Here is a 12,751-nt window from a genome sequence, read left to right on the forward strand (position 1 = left end):
TAATATAAAACTACATGTCATAGGATTACTAAGGAAGTAACTAACTCTGCATGGGAGATAGGATGACACTTCACAGTTGATAGGACATAAAGCACGTCTTGAAGAGACGGAAGTTTCTAGATAGAAAAAGCAAAGAGGGCACATAGGAGCCCATCATGTTCCGGAAGTAGCAAGTCATTTAGTGGCATGAAACTAGATAAGGATGTCAGGACCAACAGTCGAACAGTGAGATCCAGAATTTTGGATTTTATCTGGCTGGCAATGGGGAGAATTTGATAGTTTTTAAACAAGGGAGTGTTAGATTAGATTTGAAATTGTATGATAGCTCTGGTAGTAGTTAAGACAATAGACAGGAGAAGGAAGATATTAAGTAGCAAAGTCACTTAAGAGATGAGAATGAACTATTCATTGGATATATGCTTATATGGCACGCACTGTAGTAGGCCCTTTTGCACTATCTCGATACTCTCACAGTATTACAAGACAGAGAAGAATAAAATGTCTCTCCAAATCATTTGTGATCAATTCTTAGCTTTTCTTTGGATCCCCCTACAAAAAGCACAGGAAGTAGCACTCTGTAAATATTTTTTGGTTTGACCTGATTTGCAAGTATTAGTCTATTTCTTCTTCTTTTTCAAGACAAATTCTCATTCTGTCACTCAGGCTGGAGTGCAGTGGCATGATCTCAACTCACTGCAACCTCTGCCTCCCGGGTTCAAGCAATTCTCCTGCCTCAGCTTCCTGAGTAGCTGGGACTACAGGCGCATGCCACCACACCCAGCTAATTTTTGTATTTTTAGTATAGACAGGGTTTCTCCATGTTGGCCAAGTTGGTCTCGAACTCCTGACCTCAGGTAATTTGCCTGCCTCCCAAAGTGCTGGGATTACAAGTGTGAGCCACTCGGCTGGGCCATATGAGTCTATTTCTTTAACTAGCTGTTGTCTGAGTGTTTTAACTGCCTTTTAGGATCCGTGACATTCTTAATATTTACTCAACTTCTGCATCTAATTTGTCAGCAATATTTTCAAATTTTTTCTCTCAAAATCATCCCTGTACTACTGTAATTACTCTCATTTAATCCATAATTGCCATTTGCCTAGACTATTGCAATACCATGATGGATCAGGAAAAAAAAAAACAAATTTTGCAGACAGTTTACTTTGACCCTGCTATATTACCAGTGTGGTATTGGTCAAGTCATTAAAACTCTTGGACTTCAGGATACACCCATACAAAATGAACTTACTTTGCTGATATCTCTTGAAGCTTGTGACAGTGGCTGTACGACACTGTTTTGATGAAGGAGACAAGAACCGACCTCTCTAAGGGGGTGGGGGAGAGCAAGGGATGGCTTTCTGGGGAGCTTTTTAAATCCTGATGATGTTGTTCTTTCTCTCTTCTTTCCTTAAATGTGAGTATATTGAGTGGCACATAAGTAGCTATTTTTACATTATAAGAAAAGGCCAAGAAAATTGCAAAGAGGATATCTCTAACATGGTTGATTTGCTCAAACCAACTCCAGTGACAAGCTCTCTAGATTTATTCTTACATGGGAAAAATGACCTCCTCTGTTTAAGGCAATGTTATTACAGTTTTCTTAAGGTTTTCTGTTACTTGCAGCAAAAATGCTTGCTCATGGCAAGGTCATTATTGACCTCCTCATTGTTCAATCCAATGGCCAATTCTTAATATTCACCTTAATTGGCCCCACAGCATCATGTAGCATAAACACTTCCTCTTCTTCGAAATACTCTCTTCCCTTAGCTTCCAGGAAAAGACACTCCTGGTTTACCACCAAATCACTGGCTGCTCATTTTTGGTCTCCTTTACTAGTTCCTTTTCAACTCCTTGACCTCTTAGTGCTAAAATGCCCCAGGGCCTCAATTCTCTATCTAGATGCACTCCCTTGGTAACAACCTCCAATTTATATCTCCAGTGAATTCCCAGACTTATACCTCCGATAGTCCACCTAAGATACCTACTCAGATGGCTAGTCATTCAAATGCAACATAGCCAAAAATGAATTCTGAGCCTCCCCTGACCTACAAAACCTAGGCTACTTGAAGCCTTTCCAAACTCAATTGAAGCCATTTTATCCTCTGGTTGCTCAGGGCAAAAACTTTGAATTTATCCTTTATTCTTAACTTTCTCTCATATCCCACACCTAATCTGTCAGCAAATTCTATTGGCTCTATCTTCAAGACAGTTTCAGAATGAGGTGACTTCTCACCACCTCCCTTCTACTTCTGTGGTGTGAGCCACTGCGATCTCTTGCTTGGATGCAGTCACCTCCTAACTGGGTTTGCTGCTTCCACCACTGACCACCTAAGGTTAGCTCTGAGGGCAGAAACCAGAATGATACCTTTAAAGTCTACAGTCAAGTGACTCCTCACTGAAAACCTCCTAGTGGCTCCTCGTCTCATTCAGTGTTGAGGGAAGGAATGAAAAATTATGTTTCTCAGTTCTGTGCTATTTAAATCATAAGCTTTTACATTCTGCTGGTTGCTTCTCTTTTTTCTCAGCTTTTTATTTTGAAAAATGTTACACCTACAGAAAAGCGCCAAAAATATAATGAACATCCACATTTCTTTAATCTAGATTCACCCATTCTTAACATTTTGCCACATTTCCTTTATCTTTCTCAATATATATCTGTGTGTATATATATACACACATATATATGCATATACATTTTCTGCTGATCCATTTGAAAGTTGCAGACATCATGCTTCATCCAAAAATATTTCAGCATCTATATTCTATAAATAAGACATTCTCCCACATAACTAGAATACGATTACACTTGAGACTTTTTATATAAACACAATATGATTATTTAATATGCAATCCATATAAATTTCTTCAATTGTACATATCAACCCAGGATTCAATTAAGCATCACACACTACATTTAATGTTTCTTTACTTGCCTTTATTATAAATCCTTCCTTTTTTTTAGTTTTATGACATTGGTTTTTTTTTAAGAAGACAAGCTGGTTGTTTTGTAGAATGTCCCTAAATTTCTATTTGCTTGTTTCCGCATGCTTAGATTTTTGGCAAGAGTACTAACTAGGTGAAGTTTAGTTGCTCCCCTTTAAATGACATGTTTTTAAGTCAATAAAATAAAACAAGCAATACCACAATCCTATCTCCTCCATCTTAGAGACCCATCCTAGCATTTCATCATAGTCATTCAGTAAAATATTCTTCCTTTAGGGACGGCTTTGAGCATGTGGTAGATCTTGATGAACTCTCCCTAGTTCACTGGAGCTCCAGAAAAATAACTAGAAATGTTATTAGAGATAAAAATGCCTAAGTTGATAGATTTTTCTATTTTGAAACCAAAAAGACATAGCATTTTACAGTGAATACCAGGTCACTGAGCTCCTCTGTCTACTGTCTAAATTCTTTTGGTTTTTAATTAGAAAAATTAACACATACACATAAGAAAACCAGTAAAACAATCCAATGCATACAATAAAATTAAATCTTCATCTTAATTCATATCCTCCCAATTCCATAACCCAGAGAACCAATGTTAGCGGTTTCTTGTGTATCTGTTAAAATACTCTGTTTACAAGCGTATTATACACATCTCTCCATCTTGCTTGTTAATGGTACAGATCTTTCTATGTTAGCACAAATATATTTACATCTTTCTCAGTAGCTAATATCCCATAGACTCAAACATATTCAAATCAACCATATTGATTCAAATTATGAATCAACCATAATCTACTTAAATGATCTCCAATTGATAGACATATTTTGCTATTGCTTTTAGAAACAAAGCTGGAGAAACATCTTTGAATATCACTTATTTAAACACTTCTCTTAGAATAAATTTCTAGGTGTGGAATTACTAGGTTAAAAGATGTGTGTACATTTTCAGTTTTGTTAGATAGCATCCAATTGCCCTGTAAAATAATTATACCCATTTTTCTCACATTCATAATATTTGACATTGGCAGTTTCTGCACCTTCACCCTGGATATTATCAAATACCTAAATGTTGGTAACCTGGTAAGCATCTCCTTGCTTGGATCTGCATGTTTTTAGCTGTCAGTGATCTGAATATTTTTTATATTTGTATAATCCATTTATATTTATTTCTCTGTGACCTATTTCTATCCTTTTGCCTGTGTTTCTACAGTTATTATTTTTCCCACATTAATAATCATCTAGGGCTCCTTCAGTTTGAAATGACTATTATAGAAAATAACATCTTTTCTTTCTCAAAGAAATATATGAATCATTTGAGAATTCAGCTGTTCCTCATGGACTTTATAAAGCCTAGCTTTTTTTTAAAAAGTCACATATTCTGTTTTTACCGCTGTAAGAAAGACTACAAAAGATATCTCATATTTTTACAGTTATGGGATTACTGTGTCAAATTTGATATGCCTGACCAGAGTGTGACAAAGCGTTCAGCTTACGCCAAGTAAATATTTAATATTAAAGTAGACTCCCTAGAATTTTTATTACCTCTTTATTTCCCTATTCTCTAGCACTTTGGGAAGAAAAAATATCCTGTTTCTTCAAGTCTCTTGTAATTGCTCTCCTTTTTATTTTATCATTCTGTCATTAATTTTTGACCATCAAAGACTTCTTAGCTTATGATAGATACTCTATAAATATTTGGGGGTTATTGGACTAAGGTATGGATGATACTAAGCCTCCTTCAGAATGCTTTTTCATTCATATGTCTGCTACTCTTGATTAGAACTTACAAGAACATCAAGTATGCACCCCCATTTCCTAATGATAAAATCATAGGCTTGCTCCCACTTCGCTCACATTGTGTACCATGCAGATGCTTCAGTAGCAGCTTCTATGTTTTGAAAGTGCTGCCTCCAAAATTCAGGTGTTACCCAATATGATAGTATTAGGAGGTGGGGCCTTTAAGAAGTAATTAGGTCACGAGGGCTCCTCTTCTAATGAGTGAGATCTAGACCCTTACAAAAGAGGCTTCACACAGAGTTCAGATCATTTGCCCTTCTGACTTTCACCCTGTGAGGATACAACAAGAAGACCATCATCAGATGTTAGCTCCTTGATCTTGGACTTCCAAAACCCGTCTAGAATAGTTAAAAAAAAAAAAAAAAAAAAAAGGTTATTTCTTTCTTAACTACCCAGTCTCAAGTATTATGTCATAGCAGCACAAATCGATTATGACAGAATCGTGACATTTTGTTGTACTTATGCACTTAGTTTACATGATATTTACAAATCCGTCTATCCTTCTACACCAAAGCTCCCTGAAAACTAGGCTGCGTCTAATTCATATCCATACTGAGGGCCCAGTACAGACTGTGGCACATGGTAATGCTTCAGTAAATATGTTGAATGAACAAAGAAATGAATAAAGTTGTATGAGCTGTTCACTTATTATCAATTAACACAAAACCTGAGGCAACCCTTCCCTGCTTACGCCTCATTTTAGGAGCATTTCCCTGAATAGACACTTTCTCCCAGAAGCAGGAAGAAAATCAGGTCGTTCTGAAATAATCAGGAAAAGCTTTTGGAGACTTAACCATTGTCAGATCTCCCTCAGTGATTATTATAAACTAAATTACAGAAAATCCAGGCTGAAATATTTTATAAAGCAATTTAAAATATTTAATCGGATGCTGAATGCTTCTCAGAGGAAAACTGCTCTCTTTTTGCTGGTTGGATAATGTCCTCTTTTTCTTCAGCCCAAAAGAGGTAAATGATTATATGAAATATAAATACAGAAATGCATAACTAAAAGTTAAAGCTGTTAGTAACTTGGAACCCTCAGAAGCCAGGCTACCTTGAATATATCTATGCTAGGATTACTATCTCCTTCCATCATGAGATAGTGATAATTTTGCAGTATTAGGACAGGGAAACCTTTAGCCAGAAAGGCAACAATGTGTGACCTAGCATTGGGAGAGAAGCCTCCCAGGAACACAGGAACAGCCTTCATTCCCAGCTTGAATTGTTTCTTAATGGAATTCTACAAGGCAAAAAAATATTTTTGCTGAATTCCAAACTGAAGCTTGTGACAACACAATGATTAGACTAACAGGTTAGCTTGAGATCCTAGGAGAAAAATAATTGACTAGGGGCTAAGAGACTTGAGGGGAACTAGGCCCACATCTGATGCTGCATGACTGAGAAGAAGTAGATCATAGAATCATGGTAGTTTAAAGCTGGAGAGAAATATATCAAAAATAAGGAACCTGGACCAGGTAAAAAAACTAAATCCCAGAGATTTAGCTTTTCCTGTGTGGAACTGTGAATGAGAGCTGAGGAAACAAAGAGAGTGAGTATTGAATCCTCTTTCCAAAGTTTGGTGGTGAAAGGAAAGAAGGCAACAGGAACTTCTTAAATGCTTTATGACTGGGAAAGGATTGGTGTTATAAGGGTCTCACGAACAGAGAAACCATGAATGATTGGAGATTATTATGAGAGTCAGTCAGGATACTGATGAAAGAGTGATGATTTAAGTTGCAGAAAATCAACTAATACGAATAGCAAGAAAAATATCATTTGCGTTGCATCCTCTTTTGATATACAAATTCACTCAGCCTATATATTTTGAGACCTAAGATATTTCACTCCTATCGAATCTATAGAAGACAGAAAAATAGGCTCCCAAAGGTATTTACATCTCAATCCCCAAATCCTATGAGTATATTACCTCACATGGCAAAAGGGACTTTGACGATGTGGTTAAATGAAGGACGTTGAGATATTATCCACATGTGCCCGATGTAATCTCAAAAATCCTTATAGGAGGGAGGCAAGCAGGTCTGAGAGAGAAGGAGATATGATGATAGAAGCAGAGATCAGACCCAGGCAAAGAAGGGGTCAACAAGCCAAAGAATACAGGCCACCTATAGAACCTAGAAAAGGGAAAGAAATTGATTCTCCCCTAGAGCCCCTAAAAGAAACACAGCCCTGCTGACACCTTGATTTCAGAACTTCTGACCTCCAGAACTGTAAGATAAATCTGTGTTGTTCAAAGCCACTAGATTTGTGGTGGTTTGTTACAGCAGCAATAGGAAACTAATACAGAATTTAAATGAATTATGAAGAGAAAATTAACTTGCACATTTAGTAGACTTCAGCTCTGGACCAATGGGAATATGAGCAGTCTTCATAAAGAGTTGTGCTCTGGCCACCACTATTTCCAAATTATGGTCTTTCACAACTTTATGGTATGTGCTCATTCTGTTTCCTCTACCTGTTATTTCCTTTTGTTCTTTTTCCACCTGTCATATTCCCACTCATCTTTCAAAGCAGCTCAAATAAAACCACCTTGTCTCGGATGATCTCTCATATGCCTCCAGGAAGACTTAAGTTTTCCTTTTTTGTTCCCATTGAACTTTGTTTATACCACTGCTATACCATTTACTATAGTCTGACATCATTAACCTTATGTCTCCCTAACTCATCCCTGCCCTTGCCTGAATCTTCACAGGAGTAAATGTTAATCCAATCCCCAATTGGTAGACTACCAAGCAGTTCGTTGACAAAACCTTTTCCCGTTGTTTCTTTTTTTAATTGTGGTCAAATATATGTAACACAAAATGTACGATTTAATCATTTTTAAACGTGCAGTTTAATAATATTAAGTATGTTGACATTGTTGTGCAACCAATCTCCACAACTCTATTTATCTTTAAGACTGAAACTCTACATCCATTAAAGAACCATTCTTCACTTTTCCCTCCTCCCAACCTCTGGCAGCTCCCATTCTACTTTCTCTCCCTATAAATTTGACTACTCAAGACATCTCATATAAGTAGAATCATATAGTATTTGTCTTTCTGTGATATTTCACTTTATATCGTCAAGGTTCAGCCATATTGTACCGGGTCTCAGAATTTTTTTTCTTTGTAAGGTTGAATAATATTCTATTGCATGTATATGCCATATTTTGTATATCTGTTCATCCATCAACAGTCATTTGGGTTGCTTCTACTTTTTAATTTTTATTAATGCTGCTGCTATGAATGTGGGTGTATAAATATCTCTGAGTTCCTGTTTTCAATTCTTTTGGGTATATTCCCTGAAGTGGAATTGCTGGATAGTATAATAATTCTATTTTAAGTTTTTTAGGACCCCCCCATACTCTTTTTTTATGGTGACTGCACTATTTTATATGCCCAATAACAGTAGACAAGTATTCCAGTTTCTCCACATCTTTTCCAACACTTCTTATTTTCTGTTTGTTTTGTTGGTTTGGTTTTTCGTCATCGTCGTCATCGTAGTAGTAGCAGCAGCTGCTATCCTACAAGGTATGAAAAGATACCTCGTTCTGGTTTCGATTTAGATTTTCCCTAGTGATTAGGGCATTTTTATGTACTTGTTGACCATTTGTGTATCATCTTTGGAGAAATATCTACTCAAGACCTTTGCCCATTTTTTAATTCGGTTGTTTGGTTTTTATTGTTGTTGAGTTGTAGTTCTTTATATATTTTGGATATTAACCCTTCATTAGATATGTGATTTGCAAATCTTTTCTCTCATTTCATAGGGTGGTTTTTACTGTATTGATTGTGTCCCTTGATACACACAAGTTTTTTATTTTAATGTAGTCCAATGTATATGCTTTTGGTGTCATATTCAAGATGTCATTACCAAATCTAGCGTCATTAAACTTCTCCCCTATAATTTCTTGTAAGAGTTTTATAGTTTTAACTCTTATGTTTAGGTCTTCAATCCATTTTGAGTTCATTTTTGTATATGATATAAGGTAAGGATCCAACTTCATTCTTTTGCCTGTGGATGTGCACTTTTCCCAAAATCATTTATTGAACTTAAATGGATTTTTTTTACGTATGTAACCAAATGACATTAAAATATAAAAAGCACCCTTAATATGCATTAAAATTCATAACCACTAAGAAATTGTAACAATCCAGCTGTAAAACAAATGAGTTCCTTCTGAAGAGAAAAGGCTGTGGCCAGCCCGGGAGGCAAAAGTACTAAGCAGGATATGAAAACACAAAACAAAAGGACAGTCATTAAACAAAGGCAGTTTGAAAAGCCTTGTCAGGGCACAGTAGTCTCTCAAGATTGTATATTTCATTTCTATACATTAAAGATACTATATATTTAATCCAAAAGGAGTGACTCCACCAGTCAAATACAGACAAGAAAACATACATCTTCATGTCTAATTACCTTTCAGGACCCCAGTGATTGTGGAACTCACTTAAACATTTCAGATTAATGTTGTGATAAAATGGTTTCACTTATAATACTTACTGCCTCATTTCCATTCAATCATTACAATCTGTTGATTAAAAAGGAGATCTACTTACAACTTTTTAAAAAACTACCATCAACTTTTATTCTAAGATTGCTTTAGGTTTAAGTAGGATCCATTCTGCTTTTAGCCTCATTTGTTTTCACAATGTCAACTGCACCTGTACTACAACTTATGTCTCTAACAGGAAAAGTTAAATCATGTTTATAATAATATTTAATAAAATTGAACATCAATATCTAAAGATTTTTAAAGGTTTATTTTTAATTTTTACAGTAAAACTTCTGCTCAAAAGATTAAACTTCAATTCTTTTTTTTTTTTTTTTTTTTTTAATGGAGTCTCGCTCTGTCCCCTGTTCCCCAGGCTGGAGTGCAGTGGCACAACTCGGCTCACTGCAACTTCTGCCTCCCAGGTTCAAGTGATTCTCCTGCCTCAGCCTCCTGAGTAGCTGGGATTACAGGCACATACTACCACGCCCAGCTAATTTTTTTTGTATTTTTTTTTAGTAGAGATGGGGTTTCACCATGTTGGCCAGGCTGGTCTTGAACTCCTGACCTTGTGATACGCCCACCTCGGCTTCCCAAAGTGCTGGGATTACAGGCATGAGCCACTGCGCCCAGCCTAAACTTCAATTCTCTAAGCATTATATCTGAAAAATGCTAAATAAAGGAGGTTTACAACAGGATGCAAACAGATATCATGGCTCAGGATACAAGTGAACAGAAACCTGTGAATCTGCTTAGCAGATTTGCAAGTTATTAGCTCATAAAACATGCTAAATTTCTTAAATTAAAATGAATACTCTCTGCAACCACAATGAGGTTTTGGTCCCTTTCTTTAAGTTCTTCTCACATAAATAGATGACCAGTAGCACAGACAAATGTCAATCAAATAAGAAGAGCTTAAGTGTAGAAAATACATGATCAACCCAGTTTCCTGCTTCCTGCACCACAGGGCATAGCTTTATGCCATCTGGTGATTATTAGGGGAGAAAGATGCCATCTGCCACTTCTGCTAACACATGAGAGAGGGATAGCTCTCCCCACCCTATAAACCTATGGGAAATTTCCTTATGCTTGTTTACATGCCCCCAGGGCTCCAACTGAGTTTAAATTTACTCTGAGAGAGAGAATGTGTGTGTGTGTACATGTGTGTGTATGTCCCCACATATTCAACATTAAAGCAAGACATCCATTTCCACCCCTTTCATACAACCTCTTAAGTGTCACAGGAGTCTGTGTTAGTCCAGGTTAATAGCAAATCTCTTTCTATCCTGCCTAACTCAAAGCCAAGATAGTATTAGATACAACCTAAACTAGAGGAACAAAATTGGATGACAGCCATAAAAATAGATTATAAAATAGACCCAAATTGAATTCAAGGTGTGAAAATGACCTGATATTCCTTTTGTTCTACATCTCTCGCAGGAAGGACAGAACCGAAATCATTCTTGAATAAGTGTTTTCATAGACTCTTATAGAAAAATTCTTAAGATGTCATAGCTTTCTTTACGCCAGTTGAAAGTACATTTTCTTACAACACTTAAAAAGAGAAAGAATGGGGTGTAAAATTTTTTCAAAGAGGCCTTAGCTGAGATCTACATTTGAACTATTTCTAGAGCTTAATGAGGTAGGAACTAGGCAAGAAAAACAGAAAGTATAAACAGAAAAATAGACATAAGTTTTTCCCCAACTATGTCAAGCCTACCAGTTTCTCAAATCACTACACGTAAGAAGGGCTTCACATATATATATAAAATATATTATATACACATATATTAAATACATATACATATATATATTTTTATATATATAATATATATATATTAGATGGAGTCTCGCTCTGTCACCCAGGCTGGAGTGCAATGGCGCGATCTCGGCTCAGTGCAAGCTCCACCTCCTGGGTTTACCCACCATTCTCCTGCCTCAGCCTCCCGAGTGGCTGGGACTACAGGCACCCACCACCACGCCTGGCTAGTTTTCATATTCATATATATAGAGAGGAAGAGAGATAAAGAGAGAGAATGGAATAAATCACCCCTCCCCATAGAACGGAATTGACCCCATTTGATGATTCAACTTCACCCACAGAAGTTTTATATTCTAACGAAGTAAAAAATAAAGTTTTTGAAAATCCCTAAATGACCCAGAGCATGACTTTATTTTTGAAACAGCAATACGGCAGCCTGTTACAGCACAAAGATCACAACAACCTGATTCTGGATTCCTAGGTCCTAGCCTCCATTATTAAAGTAACTGTAAGTTTTTGAGCAAGTCACCTAGCCTCTCTTTGCCTCAGTTTCCTCATCTATCAAAGAATCACTCCTACTTGCCCCAGTCAGTCTCACAGAGCTGTCAGGAAAATCTACAAAACACTGAATGTGAATGGAGCCATGTGCATAAACTTAAGTATTAAATGCTTATCAGTAAACAGTGTAAAGTAACTTGTTAAACAGGCTAGGCTTTTACCAAGTGATATTCATAAAATTTTTGCATCAAATGAAACAGAAGAACTGCTTCCAGCCAAGATGGAATAACAAGAACTGGATTTACTCTATACCTTGGACAGCTAAAAAACTGGACAAAGTATATGAAGCAACTCTGAAGACATTGGATATCAGAAAGCAAAACGCTGTAAATTCCAAAGAGACAGAAAACAACTTACTACTTGGAGAACATTTCCAATCCATGGCACAGAGAGGGAGGGGCTCACTCAGAGCCCACATTTCTCCCTAAACTGAAGAGACAAACCTGGAAAATCTGGGGTATTCAGAGAAAGTAGAGTTCATAAGACAGTACCAGAGAAGAGAGAGTTGCACAGAAAAAGGATACCAGAAATATGCAGGGAATTTCCTTCAATACTTCACCTGAGTACTGATCAACACATATATGTGAGAAAACTATTGAGCAAAAATCAACCTGGAAAATAAGTAGCAGCAACAGTGCTTGGAGTTCACAATGGAATGGAAATCGTGTCTGCTCCCAAAAGCCAGAGTGAGAACATTTCATAAACTACAAGGTATCATTCAGAGTACAAAAAAAGTCTCATTTCAATGGGGAAAAAATTAAACCTGGGCTAAATGCAGGTCTGGTCTTACCTAACAAAACCTTTTTAAAGTCTCAAGAATACATGTATCAGAACATCACATTATACTTCATAAATAGACACAATTATTATTTCTCAATTAAAAATAAAACTTTTAAAAATAAAGTTAAAAAAAGTCTCAAGAAGATCAAACTATTTTCAAATAACTGAACCACATCTTAAAACAAAATGCAAGAATATTTATAGGAATACCAAAATATCCAGCACATAACAAGGTAAAATTCAAAATGTCTAGCGTCCAATCAAAAATTACCAGTCATGCAAAGATGTAGGAAAATACATCCCATAATGAGAAGACTAAATAAAAACAAAAATGATACAGGTAATAGAATTATTAGACAAGCAAAATAAAACATTTGTTATAACTGCATTTTATACATTTAAGAAGCTGGAGAAAAGA

At 36.3% G+C, this 12,751-nt stretch overlaps 1 long non-coding RNA gene across 1 annotated transcript in view; it reads left to right on the plus strand.

Moving 5' to 3' along the window:
* Positions 1–6,051: 6,051 nt before the first annotated feature.
* The window catches only part of LOC105544181, a 28,004-nt gene continuing 21,304 nt past the window's right edge, over positions 6,052–12,751 (plus strand). The window contains exon 1 of the long non-coding RNA XR_001006727.1: positions 6,052–6,216. This is a non-coding gene — a long non-coding RNA (uncharacterized LOC105544181). The remainder of the gene's footprint in view (positions 6,217–12,751) is intronic.

Source organism: Mandrillus leucophaeus, unplaced genomic scaffold (genome assembly GCF_000951045.1).
Source record: "Mandrillus leucophaeus isolate KB7577 unplaced genomic scaffold, Mleu.le_1.0 Scaffold108, whole genome shotgun sequence".
Lineage (NCBI taxonomy): Eukaryota > Metazoa > Chordata > Mammalia > Primates > Cercopithecidae > Mandrillus > Mandrillus leucophaeus.